The following is a 16,746-nucleotide window of genomic DNA, read 5'->3' as shown; positions in this document are numbered from 1 at the left end:
AGCTGTAAGGCATTTTCTCAATTAGTGATCAAGGGGGAAAGGCCCCTTGTGGGTGGGACCATCTCTGGGCTGGTAGTCTTGGTTCTATAAGAGAGCAGGCTGAGCAAGCCAGGGGAGGCAAGCCAGTAAAGAACATCCCTCCATGGCCTCTGCATAAGCTCCTGCTTTCTGACCTGCTTGAGTTCCAGTCCTGACTTCCTTTGGTGATGAACAGCAGTTATGGAAGTGTAAGCCGAATAAACCCTTTCCTCCCCAACTTGCATTTTGGTCATGATGTTTATGCAGGAATAGAAACTTTGACAAAGACAATCGCCAAAGGAAGTCAGGACAGGAAATCAAGCAGGTCAGGAAGCAGGAGCTGATGCAGAGGCCACAGACAGAGGGAAGTTACTTACTGTTTTACTCAGATTGCTTACTTGTAGAACCCAAGACTACCAGCCCAGGGATGGCACCACCCACAATGGGCCCTCCCCACCTGATCACTAATTGATAAAAGGCCTTGCAACTGGATCTCATGGAGGCCCTTCCCCAACTGAAGCCCCTTTCTCTGTGATAACTCCAGCCTGTGTCAAGTTGACACACAAAACCAGCCAGTACAGTATTTGTTATGAGCAGCCTCTCTCGGGACACGTTGAATTGCCTTTTAGAGACCCTGAGAGTTCATCAAAGCCAGCTCAGACTTCTGGACTCCAGCACTAGGAGAAGATGAATGGGTGTGGCTTTAAGGCAAGAGATTTGTGATTTCTTGCACAGGAGTTTGTCTCCCTTTCTCATCCACATAGATACCACGGAGCTTATGGACACTGGCCTTCAGAGCAAGTACCTCAATATCAAAGTGGTACCTAGCATCTTCTGGGAGGTTGAGCAATAGCACGTGCTGGATTCTCAGCAGATGGGATTGTATGGCTTAGAGGAAGCAACTCACTGTTCTCTCACCGTCGCCCCCAATTTGAACAGGAACTGACTCTGAGTTAAGACAATGAGACCTGCAGAAGAGTTCCTCAGAGAATGTGTGTGTATGTGTGTATGTGGAAGGCTTTTATGCACATGATGTCAAGCACAGGTGGGACTCGACATGTTTAAACAAATGCTTCAGTTCTCCACTGCCCACTAAGAGTCCAATTCTCTCTTTCTGTACCCTACTGCCTTCAACTCCAGGGAGGAACTGACAGCCCTATCATTCACTGAGAAATGAAAGCCAACTTAACTGTACATCTAAGTTCCAGAGAATGGCAATGAAAGAGGAAAATTACTGGACACCTGAACTCTTCAACTCAGAATCCTACCCCTCCCATCTAGAGATTGTTCCCGGAACACTCCTAAACTTTTTACCCCAGAGTAAATTCCTGAACTCTTCACCCCAGAGTCCGACCCCCTCCCAATTGAAAACTGTTCCAAGAACATTTTTTAGATAAGGGTCTCCTGGAACAAACCTAGTCCTACCCCTCCTAACTGAGGACTGTTCCAAGAACATTTTTAAGATAAGGGCCTCCTGGTACTACCCCAGAATGTTCTAATAGATCGGGTACATTGCCAAAATATAGGACACGACCCCTTGGTGACATAAATTTGTACTTTCCCTGCCCTGCTTCCCCCCTTGGCTGTTTTCTATAAAAGCCTGAGAAAAACTTGGGCCGGGGTCGAATCTCCTCTACACCATGCCTGGTGTATGAGTTTCGACCCCAGAGCTCTGGTTTATGTGCTTTTTATGTGCTTTCTTGTTGTTGCTTTATTAAATCTTACTCTCTACATCTTAAGTTCGGTCTCAGTGTCTTCTTGGGTACGCAGCTGTCCCGAGGCTTGAGTGAGGGTCTTCCCTCCGGGGGTCTTTCAGCGGTAAATTGTGGTTGAAAGCTCAACTTGATCATTGAGTAGCCTGCTAACTTTGGACAAGTCAGGCAACTTCCTCGTGCCGGTGGCAACATCTCTGTGCCCCCAGCCACGCATGGAAATTAGTGACTGAACACACACTTACCCAGAGAGTGTTCATAGAAAGCTGAGATGGAGTCAAAAATGACCATCTCCTCCAGTAGTTTCCTGGCTGGTCTGCCCAAAGACTCAAACCCATCCACACTTGTCCTTCCAACACCAACTTTCATACTTCTAAAACCTGCATCTTTTCTCTTTTTCCCTTGTCCAAACCCTCCACGTCTTTGGCACCACCCATAGAAGTGTATCAAAAAGAAATTTAGCATGGATTCCAGTGCCCTCCAGAATTTCCTTCTTGGAAAGGGGGACAAAATATTCACAGGAGCAAATATGGAGGCAAAGTGTGGAGCAGAGAGTGATGGAAAGGCCATCCAGAGACTGACCCACCTGGGGAGCCATCCCATATATAGTCACCCAGACACTACTGCAGATGCCAAGAAGGGCTTGCTATTATTACTTTACTTACTTGTTATTAAAGTAAGGGAGATGTTTGAAATATAAAATTTCAACTGCAGTAAAGTTTGTAATATGAGATATGCTAAATTTCTGTCTAAATGTCTTGAAATAAGCCTCATATATTAGGGATCTTTAGAGCCGAATCAAATCTAAGAATTCATACACATTGGGCACTATGATATGATACATTTTGTATTCATGAAAATAAATATACATTGTTTTACCTCTGAATGCCATCCTTGAACTAAATTACAGTCCTATTGTTTAAGACTGCCATACAATAATCTTGGAGTTGTAATTCCACAGATATATAAAAGAGCATGACTTCCACTACATATGAAATACCTAACAGATTCTCTTTATAATTTGTATTTAAATGCAATTTAAACATTAAACTTCTTAATATTATTGAATACTTTGAGATTCAACTAATATATCTAAGTTTTGTTCAACTTTTTTATTCCTATCCTTTTATACCCTAAAAATATCATTAATGCATATTTAATAATATCCATAGGTGAGGATACTATGTCTAATGTTCACTACTAAATTATTACAAAACATACAAAATACTCTTTAGGAATTAAGCATAATGAAGGAGCATAAAATTTTATATATTGAATCATTAAGAAATATTTTCAAAAGCCTTTATTAGATACAACCTGACAGTATAAGAGTATTCAAAACACATTATATAGTTGTGTATATTGACTAACAATCAGCTTACCTAAGGAAGATTATGTGTATTTCTAGTAGAGAAAGTATTTTATCAATAAGAATATTTTACATATTTCCAAATAAAAAAAAGTCTTTGAACTTAAACATTAAGAAAATACTAATTTTATTCACAGGAAGAAAATTATGAATAATATTTTAGAACATGCTTTGTATTTGTTTTCTATGTTTATAGATGATGCTTTTAATACGTTCAACTGTTATATCACCAATCAGGCTACTCATTTTAAAATCCATTTTATTTAATTATATTTATCCATTTCAAGATATACACAACGATACAATATAACATATGGCCAGAATATTATCTTGTCTTGTACACATCAAGTTAATATCACTTTTTAGTGTGTTCTTAATATTTCTATCTTGTAAAAATTTTATGAGTTTTCTTTTAATACCTCAGTCTTCCTAATAATTTGAGATCCTTTATGTGATGTCTGAGCACAGAGATCTTCTCTGCCCCAGCTCAGCTGGCAGTTCATCAATTATTATTCTCTATTACCTCTCATCAGGAGTAACGACACCAAAGATGGTCTTTTGCTAAAATTTGTAATTTTCAATAAAGAGTTCAGCGCTAAGTTTTTCTTTCTAATCCCAAAAGTATATTGACACAGTTCATATATTTGTATTTTTAAAACTTATTTTAGCTTAAACAATTGTCCTCAATGAGAATTTCCACAATTTTTGCAAATAGGTATGGGAAAATTCAGAATACATCAGAAATAAAATTCCTACTCACCTAACAGAGAAGGATAATAATGTGAAGCAACCATCACAATCAGAGTGCAGAGTGTACTGTGGCTACCAATTGAAAAATATATTCCTTTATTCCCAAAGACATGAAAATTGAATAGGGGATGGGATGAGAGGCAAAAACATAAAAGCACAAGAAACCTTGGTTTATGAAAGAAAAAAGTTGCAACCGCATTGATTCGCTAAAAGGTAAATGATTTTAACACTTTTTTTCCCACATTTTCTGCAGCCACAAATGATAACATCTCACACTTTGGATCTCAGACCTAATAGCCACATGGAGAACAGGTTCTTTTCCACAAGAAGTACAATGATTCTCATAGACTTATCTTTTCAGACCTCAGATGTAGAAATTAAGGCCAGAATTTTACCTATGAATCCATGGAACATGACATAGGATGAATGGAAAGGAATTGTGAATAAATATTAACTACTAAATAATGTTAAATTTATTGAGTAGTTAATAGAAATATTGACCTTGTATCTGATAGTGATAATAATCCTAACCTGTGCCTGAGCATTTGTGTAATTGTATAAAAAGATTATTCTGGTAACAGAATATGAGACTAGCATTCTTTTTCCACATTCAGTATCAAATTCAGAATTGCAGGATGAGACTCATTTAAATACCATTTCATAAAGCAAAGTATATGTATATTCACAAGTATATAAGTAATGTTATACATATAACCAGGTACAGTAGACCAACTCATACACACATATTTCCATGGAACAATGCATGCTCATCTGTTGGAAACCAGAATTAGGTATCACCTTTATGGAGGCATTTAGATTCATGATCATAATGAGGTGTTGGCAGATAATTGGAAATAGGCAGTGATGCAGTCTCTTCATATTGAGTTCTTGACAAAAGTGGGGATTGTGAATTCAAGGCAGATGAAAAGATATCTTCCAACATATATTATCAACAAACACTCAAAAGAGAGAATCCAGACTTTCACATTGTCCAGCATTATGAAATGTAGTATAATTGCATTAAAACTATACTAAATTGCGACACATTTCAAAGTATTAAAATAGTGATTGATATAATAATTCATTTTCAGGGGTTCTTAAAGTTACATGGTGAGGAAGAGAAAGAACCCACTGTTTGTGTATACAGCTAAATATGTCAAACTAATGACACTGACAAAGGAAATAAAGTTAATGACTTACCTAAAATTTGAAACTAAATTGAAAAAATTACTATTAATATAAGGTAGACTGTAGACCTGTATACTGGGTAAATTAAGAGTCCTATTGTCATATTCTATAATTGTTATATACCTGGTGCTAATACCATGTCAAATTAACTGGGAATGTGCATGGAGGCTGACTCTTCACACCACCGTGACTGCTATTGAAATGCCATCCTGGGCTGTGGCAGTCTTTTGGAAGTCATTTGATGCACATGAGCAATGGACTGGGATCCATACCATACTCATAAAACAAGGCTACAGGTCAAATATTTAGGTCTTTAATAATCTTGAACTTGTATTTGCCCAGATTTAGAGGTGAGGCTCCCTGTGCTTTTCTGCAGAGACATCCTCCATGTTGCTTGGAACACAAATAGTATTTCTTAAAATCTCTTTTCTTTTTGCCTAAAGCTCATGTTATGTACTTAATTTGGAGGAAAGAAGGCAGAGCACACATCATCGTGTCCTTCCTGACTATCAAGGGACTCTTTGGTTTATATTTTCCTTTATGTTGTTCTGTTGGGTGGCAATCTTAAGCTATCCACTACAGAACTTTATGGGTTTATAAAACAAAGTTTTCATCTATGTTTCACAGATGATATTACATAGCTTCATTCCAGTTTCTTGTCCCTTTATTTCTTGTTGAAATCAGATATCTGTTTCCATGTCATGCTCTGTGGAACATGTGATGACCTCTATCCTATTTTCATGTCAGAGAATAATCTTACGAGGGTTGCTGTTGTATTTTCATTAAATTTTGTTGTCATTTATTTGTAAACCATTCTTATCCTGTTTTTCCCCATTAATTAGATATTGATTTGTATTTTTTGAATCACTTGGTACAAGGTTTGATATGGCACAGAAGTATGATTTATACAAAGAATTGAAGCACTTTTGAGTATCTGCACTCATCAATCTATATGGATGGAAAGTCTTCCTCTTTCATGAATTATATATGTAATAGCAAAGATGTTATTCATTAACCACAGATATTTGCAATGCAATGTGATGCCCACTATACATCTATACACCAGCAAATATAATTTCAGTTTCTTCATTACAAATAACATCTCGGTCTATTAAAAGTAATTATTTTTTAGAAAATTCAATGTATTCTAATGAGACTAAATTTGACATGTCATAGCTTGTTTACACTCAGGATTTTTAACCCAATGCATCATAATTGGCATGACATATTATTTCACTAATACTTAACGTCCTGCTGATGGTGATTCTTCCAAGGTGTCCTCTAAAAACCCTAATCCATAGAACTTAGCTTACAGTAAATGGTCCAATTTCCCTTCCAATCTTCATTGTCCATATATATGCTAATATTGACTTCTGTACTGGCTGGTTTTGTGTGTCAACTTGACACAGCTGAGTTATCACAGAGAAAGGAGCTTCAGTTGAGGAAATGCCTCCATGAGATCCAGCTGTAAGGCATTTTCTTAATTAGTGATCAAGGGCGAAAGGCCCCTTGTGGGTGGGACCATCCCTGGGCTGGTAGTCTTGGTTCTATAAGAGAGCAGGCTGAGCAAGCCAGGGGAGGCAAGCCAGTAAAGACCATCCCTCCATGGCCTCTGCATCAGCTCCTGCTCCCTGACCTGTCTGAGTTCCAGTCCTGACTTCCTTTGGTGATGAACAGCAGTATGGAAGTGTAAGCCGAATAAACCCTTTCCTCCCCAGCTTGCTTATTGGTCATGATGTTTGTCCAGGAATAGAAACCCAGAGTAAGACAAATTGGGGTATTCCTGTGACAACACGACCATTTTTTTGGGGAGGACTGTGGAAGAACTTTGGAACGTTGGGCTAGAATATCCATTCATTGTTAAGAGCTCTGTCAGATGTTGTGTAGGAGCTTGGAAGATAATGTTGAGAACAGTGCAGAAGATGGAGGCCTGGCTTGTGAAATTTCAGAAGGAAAATTAAAGACTCTTTTCAGGGCCATTGCTGTTTTGATTGTGAAGATTCTGTAGTTCTGGTTAGCTGGGGCTGAAGAATCAGCTGTGATTAATAAGATACCAGAACTACTAAAGCAAAAACTTTGCATTACTGGGACTATTGATGCTGGTTAGCTGGAGCTAAGAAATTAGCCGTGATTAAGAAGAGACCAGCATCATTAAGGTGACATCTTCTGGGAAGTGTTTTCTGAAATCACAAAGAGGCTGTGTTCCAGAGATAGGCAAGGTTGTACTCCTTCTGCAGTGGGACTTGGTAATGTGTAAGGGTCACCCAGGTGGTACTGGTTTTGAAGGCATGAAGGGGTCATGCAGAGCAGCTGAGGCTCGGCACTGTGAGAGGGCATGGAAGGTCATTGGTGAAGGTGCAGCCTGAGTTGCAATTGTAGGCCCAGGACTGAAGGGGGTCACGCTGGGTTTTGGAGATGACAGTACCATGAGATGACCACCAAGAGCAGCAGCAGCAGTAGAGTACAGGCATCTGGAGCCTACAGAACGACACGTGTGCTACAATGGACAGGGCTGGAGAAGTGATCCAAGCCCTTGGAGGAGCCCAAAAGATCATGAGTTGGATCCCATACATTGGACGGTTGAAGATTGATTTTTGCTTTTGATTGTGACTGTGCCCTGATATTTTCCCTCTTGAAGGAAGAAACTGTTTTAGTGGAGCCCACAGTTAAGAGACTTTTAATTGTAAAAAGACTTTGAATTTTAAAAAAGATGGATATTTTAAAGAGATTGAAATTTTAAGAATATGTAAAGACTGTGGGACTTTCAAGTTATTTAGATCTTGGGGATGAGTAAGAATGTAAGCATTGAGGATTACTAGTGATGTGTTTGTGTGTCAAGTTGACAAGGGGTCAATTGTACTGGCTGGTTTTGTGTCAACATGACACAGCTAGAGTTATCACAGAGAAAGGAGCTTCAGTTGAGGAAATGCCTCCATGAGATCCAGCTGTAAGGCATTTTCTCAATTAGTGATCAAGGGGGGGGAAGCCCATTGTGGGTGGGACCATCTCTGGATGGTAGTCTTGGTTCTATAAGAGAGCAGGCTGAGCAAGCCAGGGGAAGCAAGCCAGTAAAGAACAGCCCTCCATGGCCTCTGCACCAGCTCCTGCTTTCTGACCTGCTTGAGTTTCAGTTCCTGACTTAATTTGGTGATGAACAGCAGTTATGGAAGTGTAAGCTGAATAAACCCTTTCCTCCCCAACTTGCTTTTTGGTCATGATGTTTATGCAGGAATAGAAACCTTGACAAAGACCATCGCCAAAGGAAGTCAGGACAGGAAATCAAGCAGGTCAGGAAGCAGGAGCTGATGCAGAGGCCACAGACAGAGGGAAGTTACTTACTGTATTACTCAGATTGCTTTCTTGTAGAACCCAAGACTACCAGCCCAGGGATGGCACCACCCACAATGGGCCCTCCCCACCTGATCACTAATTGAGAAAATGCCTTGCAACTGGATCTCATGGAGGCCTTTCCCCAACTGAAGCCCCTTTCTCTGTGATAACTCCAGCCTGTGTCAAGTTGACACACAAAACCAGCCAGTACAGTATTTGTTATGAGCAGCCTCTCTCAGGACATGTTGAATTGCCTTTTAGAGACCCTGAGAGTTCATCAAAGCCAGCTCAGACTTCTGGACTCCAGCACTAGGAGAAGATGAATGGGTGTGGCTTTAAGGCAAGAGATTTGTGATTTCTTGCACAGGAGTTTGTCTCCCTTTCTCATCCACATAGTTACCACAGAGCTTATGGACACTGGCCTTCAGAGCAAGTACCTCAACATCAAAGTGGTACCTAGCATCTTCTGGGAGGTTGAGCAATAGCACGTGCTGGATACTCAGCAGATGGGATTGTATGGCTTAGAGGAAGCAACTCACTGTTCTCTCACCGTCGCCCCCAATTTGAACAGGAACTGACTCTGAGTTAAAATGATGAGACCTGCAGAAGAGTTCCTCAGAGAATGTGTGTGTATGTGTGTGTGTGGAAGGCTTTTATGCACATGATGTCAAGTACAGGTGGGACTCGACATTGTTAAACAAATGCTTCAGTTCTCCACTGCCCACTAAGAGTCCAATTCTCTCTTTCTGTACCCTACTGCCTTCAACTCCAGGGAGGAACTGACAGCCCTATCATTCACTGAGAGAAGAAAGCCAACTTAACTGTACGTCTAAGTTCCGGAGAATGGCAGTAAATGGTGGTTGAAAGCTCAACTTGATCATTGAGTAGCCTGCTAACTTTGGACAAGTCAGGCAACTTCCTCGTGCCGGTGGCAACATCTCTGTGCCCCCAGCCACGCATGGAAATTAGTGACTGAACACACACTTACCCAGAGAGTGTTCATAGAAAGCTGAGATGGAGTCAAAAATGACCATCTCCTCCAGTAGTTTCCTGGCTGGTCTCCTGCCCAAAGACTCAAACCCATCCACACTTGTCCTTCCAACCCCAACTTTCATACTTCTAAAACCTGCATCTTTTCTCTTTTTCCCTTGTCCAAACCCTCCATGTCTTTGGCACCTACCATCGAAGTGTATCAAAAAGAAATTTAGCATGGATTCCGGTGCCTTCCAGAATTTCCTTCTTGGAAAGGGGGACAAAATATTCACAGGAGCAAATATGGAGGCAAAGTGTGGAGCAGAGAGTGATGGAAAGGCCATCCAGAGACTGACCCACCTGGGGAGCCATCCCATGTATAGTCACCCAGACACTACTGCAGATGCCAAGAAGGGCTTGCTGACAGGAAGGAGCCTGATATAGCTGTCTCCTGAGAGGCTCTGCCAGAGCCTGACAAATACAGAGGCAGATGCTCACAGCCGACCAGGGCGCCCAATGGAGGTGTTAGATGAAGGACTGAAGGAGCTGAAGGCGTTTACAATTCCATAGGAAGAACAACAATATCAACCAACCAGAGTTCTTAGTGTCTAAATCACCAACCAAGGAGTACATGTGGAGAAACCCATGGCTCCAGCCTTATATATAACAGAGGATGGCCTTGTTGAGCATCAATGGGAGAAGAGGCCTTTGGTCCTGTGAAGGCTCAATGTCCCCTTGTAGGGGAATAGGAGAGCTGGGTGGTGGTAGTGGGTGGGTGAGTGGAGGAACACCCTCATAGAAGCAGCGGGAGGGAGGATGGGATAAAGGGCTTCTGATGGGGGGAATCTGAAAGGGGATAACATTTGAAATGTAAATAAATGAAATATCCAATTAAAAAAGGATTAAAAAGAGAAGTACAATACTTCCTCGAGTTAAATTGAATTAGCCGCCACGCCCTGCCCCTCCCTTTCTCGAGGGTATGGCCTGTTGAGGGCGTGGCAAAAGATTCTGGGAGAGCTCTGCAGGAAGGGGGAGGGGCTTCCAGGGCTTTTTTTAAAGCCAGTCATCTCTCTTATCAGTACCATTTCTCAGTGAGCTCCACCCAAGGACAGAGTCAGAGACAGGGCCCTGGGAGCAGACCTGAGTGAAACGCTAGTCGAGAAGCCTGAACATATGAATTTAGAGGTGTCCATCCTGGCTCTGAAGAAGTATTAAAAAAGTATAGCAAAGTAAAAACAAAATTCAAGGCTTTTGGGCCCAGGCTTGGGAGTGTAGCCTTTGTGGCTTAGTGCTCCAGGTGCTGGTCATAAAACAGATAGCGACATTTCTCTACCTACCAGCTTCCTGGGTTCAATTCAAAGAATGGCACCCTGACCATTACTGGAACCTGCAATGCAAATGTGCTATCTTTAGGGGCTCTTAGATTGTTAGGGGCTCTTAGAAACTGTCTTGAGAAATAACCTGACACTTGTGACTTTATACTTCCTTGTGACTCTTAACTGGTATTTTTGGTATTTTCCAACAACACCCTCCCCACCTCCATGAATTGTGGTTTCTTCCTTTAAATACCCCCTTACTCAGCTACTCGGGGCGCCATGGTCCTCTACCCCTGCGTGGTGTATGACCATGGGCCCGAGAACGCTCTCGAATAAAAATCCTCTTGCAGTTGCAGCAAGATCGTTTCTTGTGGGTGATTTTGGGGTGTCGTCTCTCCTGAGTCAGAACGTGAGGGAGTCCTCACGTTGTGGGTCTTTCATTTGGTGCATTGGCCGGGAAACGCGACCACCCCTCACACCCAAGAACCGACTTGGAGGTATGGGGATCCCCTCTTGTGTGTGTGCCGGCCAGTGTCTCTGTTTTGAGTGTCTGTTTTCTGAAACGAACATTGGAACATGTGCTTGTTGTGTTGGGTTGTTTGTGTCTTGTCCTATGTTTCTGAAGCATGGCGAAATCTGAGTTCGGATCCATCTGAGTTTATTGAATTTGTGTCTTGGTTTTCGGGTTTCGAGATCGTGGGTTTGAGTCCCACCTCGTGCCTTGGTTTTACACCTGGCAGAGTGAGGAACAAGTGTGCTTCTCTGGTTTTGGTCGTCTAGGTAGAAATGGATGCTGGTGTTTGTAGACGATGGGGTGTTGGGGTCTGAAATGCGTGCGCGGTCGGTATTTGCAGCTGTCCTTTTGGGCCGTAAGGACTGGAGGACTGTGGTTGGCAGACATGCTAGGAGGACCACAGGCTGTGGCCCCGGGGGACGCCCTGGGAGGTAAGGAGAGCCAGGGACGCCTGGCCGTCTCCAGATCGGTCAGAGGGACCGAGTTCTGTTGAAGCGGAAGCTTCCCCCTCCAAAATCGTCTAATTCTTTTGCCTGCTTTTAGAGGACAAGAAAGGGTCGAATGTGTCTGGATCTGTTGGTTTCTGGATCTGTTGGTTTCTGTTTTATGTGTTTTTGTGTATGTGTTTAGAGCTATGTGAAAATCTAGAAAAGCAAAGGTAATTCTCATAGGTGCTTTATACCCTGACTAGAGATAGTTTACACCTGAGATGTGAGAGAATGGGTTTTGAGAAAAGCAGTACTCTCTGACTATCTGGGGATAATTTGGTATAAAATAAAATAAAATAAACAGTATTAATTGGTCTTTGGGGCCCTGCACCTGTAGTTAGGAATCTAGTGTGGCTAGAGAAGCCCTGCTAGGAGCTGATTATAAATGCTGCTCTTATAGGGACCACCAGCTTCTCAAGTTCTTAAATTCTATGGTAAGAGAACAAATGGCTGTTTTTCCTACAAAAATCTCTGTGCTTGTGATTATTGGATTCATCAGGTGACAAGGTGCTCCTCTCTTAAAATTACAGCTAGAAAAATTAAGAATTTTGTTTGGTTTAAATGAGCAAATGTATACGGCCATTTCATTTTTGTTTCTAAATAGTTTCAAAAGTATAAATATGTTTTAATTCTTATCCTAGAAACCCGATTTGTAACAGATATATTGGCGGCTACACCTTCTTGTGTTTGTGTGCAGGAACGGACAGCCAAACTTTGTAGCAAGTAATGTTTTTAGAGTTCATAAAAAAAAATAGATTGTTTAAAATTTGGTTTTGCTTCTCAAAATTGTGGTTGTATGAAGCCTCCTGAGTGGCCTAGTCCACAACCTTCCCCTTATCCACAGCCTCAACCCCAGCCACGGAGGGAACCCCAAACCCCTCGGGGTGTCGAGAGACGGACCGCTGCGGGTACATGGAGCTGCAGAGCACAGAGTCCGGGCGGACTCTGGTGGACCCGCCCAAACTTTAACCCTTCAGTACTGGTCATTTTCCTCTGCTGGTATTTATAACTGGAAAACTAATCACCCCCTTTCTCAGGATCCCCAATGCCTCACAGGGTTGGTAGAGTTCCTTATGTTTTCTCATCAGCCTACTTGAGATGATTGTCAACAGCTGTTGCAGATGCTCTTAACAACTGAAGAGCTAGAGAGAATTCTGTTAGAGGCTAGAAAAATAGCCCGGGAGCCAATGGGCGGTCTACACAGCTACAAAATGAGATCGACATGGGATTCCTTTTGACTCGCCCCAGTTGCGACTGCAACATGGCTGAAGGTAAGGAGAGCTTGAAAATCTAACGCCAGGCTCTGGTCTCCAAGGTGCCTCGAGACAGGCCCACTAATTTGGCTAAGGTAAGAGGTAATGCAGGGGCTGATGGAACCTCCCTCAATGTTCCTTGAAAGGCTTATGGAAGCCTTCAGGCAGTTCACTCCCTTTGATCTTACCTAGGAAGCCCAGAAGGCCTCAGTGGCCTGGCCGGCCTTCATAAGGCAGTTGGCTCCCGATATCAGAAAGAAACTTCAGAGATTAGAAGGTGTATTATGAGAGGGAGACAGTTATGTGATTAGTGAAAGAGGCAGAGAAAGTGTGTGTGAGAGAGAGAGAGGCGGGAGGCAGAAGAAAGAGAAAACAGGAGGGATCTTAGACAAGAGAGAAATTTGATAGGAGAGAAAGAAAAAGACAGGATCTAGACAGGAAACCTGGGCAACTGAAGACCGAGACTCAGCTAAAAAGACTCAGCTGTGTCAGACTGAAGTTACTTACTTGAGATACACCCTTCGAGACGGGAAGTAGTGGCTAACTACGCCAAGGCAAGTAAGAAAATTCTTGGGTACTTGCTGGCTTCTACAGACTCTAGACACCTGGGTTGGCGACCTTAGCTTCCCATTGTACCTCCTAACCAAGGAAGGGGAAGTGTTTGTGTGGATCCCAGATCACCTGAAAGCCTTTAGAGAAATAAAACAGGCCCTACTGATGGCCAGCCTTTGTCTGACCTAACCAAGCCTTTCACTCTTTATGTGGAAGAGAGATCAGGGGTCACCAGAGGAGTCCTTTCTCAGACTTTGGGACTTTGAAAAAGGCCAGTGGCTTACCTATCCAAGAAGTTACACCCTGTTGCCAGCGGGTGATTTTCTTGCCTGAAAGCTATTGCTGCCATAATCTGCTTGTCAAGGATGCTGATAAGCTCACTCTGGGACAGTAACTAGCTGTAATGGTATCCCACGCTCTTGAAAGCATTATCCAAAAGCCCCCTGACTGATGGATGACTACCAATGCTCCTGTGACACATCAGAACTTTTTGTTGACTGAACGAGTGACCTTCGCTTCGTTCCACCTGCTGTCCCACTGCGTGAGACTGCACCTACTCATCACTGTGCTGAGAAACTGGAACTTGAAATGATCTGAAGGATCAGATCAGCCTTGGCCTGAGGGTTCGAGCTGGTACACTGATGACAGTAGCCTCGAGGTTAAAGGTAAGCAGAAGGCGGGGACAGCAGTATGGTGGTGGACAGAAAGCAAGTGATCTAGGCCAGCAGCCTCCCTGAAGGGACGTCGGCCCAGAAAGCTGAACTTGTGACTTTGAGACAAGGTCCATAAATGGCAAAAGAAAAGTCTACACTGACAACAGGTATGCTTTTGCCACGGTACGGAGCAATATACAGACAGAGAGGGCTGTTGACATCTGCAGAGAAAGACCTAAGATGCTGTGGCTAAAGAAAATCAGATAGCAGATCTAACTGCCAAACAGGTGGCCCAAGGAGCAATAATCCTGGCAGTCAAGGAGCCTAAAGATTATTATGACATCAGAGAGACCAGCTTTAGGTACACCCCTGAGCACTATCAAGTTTGGACAGTATTTGACTTGGCCTGGGGGCCAAGAAATTCAAAGGTGTGGTTAGGTCCTTTCACTACTATGTTATAGGACTCTTTGACTTGGCAGAAGAAATAGCCAAAAGCTGCAAGGCCTGTGCTATGATGAGGTAGAATTTCTAAAAGAAATCTTCCCAAGGTAATGGACCTGCCTTTGTTGCCCAGGTAAATCAGGAACTGGCCAAGATATTAGAGATCGGTTAGAAGTTACATTGTGCATGCAGGCCCAAAGCTCAGGACAGGTAGAGAGAATAAATAAAACCATTAAGAGACACTTACCAAATTGACAGCGGAGACTGGCGCTAATGATTGGATAGCTCTCCTCTCCTACCCTTTGCTCTTCAGGGATAGAAACACCCCTGGACAGTTTAGACTGACCCCCGTATAAATTACTCTATAGGGGGCCCCCTCCACTGGTAAAAATAGCCTCTGTACATAGTGCTGACATGCTGCTTTCCCAGCCTTTGTTCTCTAGGCTCAAGGTGCTCCAGTGAGTGAGACAGCGAGTGAAAAAGCAGCTCCAGAAGGCCTGCTCCAGAAGACCTGCTAGACGTCTCCACGCAGAAAACCTTGAGACTCGGGTGGAAAGGCCCTTATCTTGTACTCTTGACCACCCTACTTTCTACCTTTATGGGACCCCTTTTGATTTTGCTTCTGCTTTTCATTATAGGTCCATGTGTGTTAAATAGGCAAGTCACCTTTATTAAAACAAGAATTAATGCAGTGTGGCTTTTAGTTTTGAGAAAACAGTACCATGCCCTAAAGGATCAACTATGTCAGGGAAAAGATAGTGTCTAGTTCTAAGATTAGAACTTTTAACAAGAAGAAGTGGGGAATGAAGAAGTATTAAAAAAGTATAGCAAAGTAAAAACAAAATTCAAGGCTTTTGGGCCCAGGCTTGGGAGTGTAGCCTTTGTGGCTTAGTGCTCCAAGTGCTGGTCATAAAACAGATAGCGACATTCCTCCACCTACCAGCTTCCTGGGTTCAATTCAAAGAATGGCACCCTGACCATTACTGGAACCTGCAATGCAAATGTGCTATCTTTAGGGGCTCTTAGATTGTTAGGGGCTCTTAGAAACTGTCTTGAGAGATAACCTGACACTTGTGACTTTATACTTCCTTGTGACACTTAACTGGTATTTTTGGTATTTTCCAACAACACCCTCCCCACCTCCATGAATTGTGGTTTCTTCCTTTAAATACCCCCTTACTCAGCTACTCGGGGCGCCATGGTCCTCTACCCCTGCGTGGTGTATGACCATGGGCCCGAGAACGCTCTCGAATAAAAATCCTCTTGCAGTTGCAGCAAGATCATTTCTTGTGGGTGATTTTGGGGTGTCATCTCTCCTGAGTCAGAACGTGAGGGAGTCCTCACGTTGTGGGTCTTTCAGCTCCTTCCAAGAGAAAGCAGCCCCTAGACAAGAAGGCAGGAGACAAACAGCCCTCTGAGAGTCGGTGTAACAATGGCAGGAGTTCCAAGTCCTCTCCCATGGGCAAAGAGAACATCTGGCCAAGTCGAGAGGCTAAGGTCCCCAGCCAGAAGCGATCTGGGCAAAGCTGGGCTGTCTCCTCCTGCGGACCCCACAAGAGAAGCAGCAAGCTGGAGGAGAAGAGGAAGAACAGACCGTCTCGCTCCATAAAGAGAGGAAGGGACAAGCCGGGGTCCACCCACAAAAGAGATTCCTCGCACACAAAACTGCATGTAAAGGACCGAAGGTCCCAGCCAAGATCTTCTGTGAGGACTCTGAAGCGCAGTCGCTCTGGAGACAGGCAAGGTGCCCCGTACAACTCTGCCAAGAGGCGCAGACAGACTTCTCCTCCAGAAGAAGCCAGCTCATTACCAACATTCTCGCTGCTCATGTCCAGAGTCTTCACCAATGTGGATGCCTTGCAGGTGACCCTGGATGATCTGCAAGCCCCCGGAGGTGCCTTCCTGCGTGTGCCCTCAAGCAGCATGGAGCCCAGTGTCTCGCAGCGGGCCTGGCTCACTTGGCAACTGTCCCATGCAGGAGCCACACTACCCTGGGCGCTTCACACAGTTAATTCCATCTTGACTGCGCAGGCCAGCCTGCCTAGATACACCTGGCCCCAAGGCTATTCCTTCACTGCTGACCCTAGACCCGTGCCCACCTCCAAGATCCAGGCCAGCCAGCTGGCTCAGAGACCAGGCGACTTGGCATTTCCCAACACTTCCGTGGATGCAAGAAGCATCATGGGCTGA

The 16,746-nt window shown here is 43.4% G+C and overlaps 1 pseudogene; it reads left to right on the top strand.

Moving 5' to 3' along the window:
• The window catches only part of LOC147000025 (uncharacterized), a 22,723-nt pseudogene extending 5,977 nt beyond the window's left edge, over positions 1-16,746 (top strand).

This window comes from Mus caroli, unplaced genomic scaffold (genome assembly GCF_978045245.1).
Source record: "Mus caroli unplaced genomic scaffold, Mus_caroli_1 scaffold_22, whole genome shotgun sequence".
In the NCBI taxonomy this organism is placed as follows: domain Eukaryota; kingdom Metazoa; phylum Chordata; class Mammalia; order Rodentia; family Muridae; genus Mus; species Mus caroli.
This window is presented reverse-complemented; position numbering and strand designations above follow the sequence as displayed.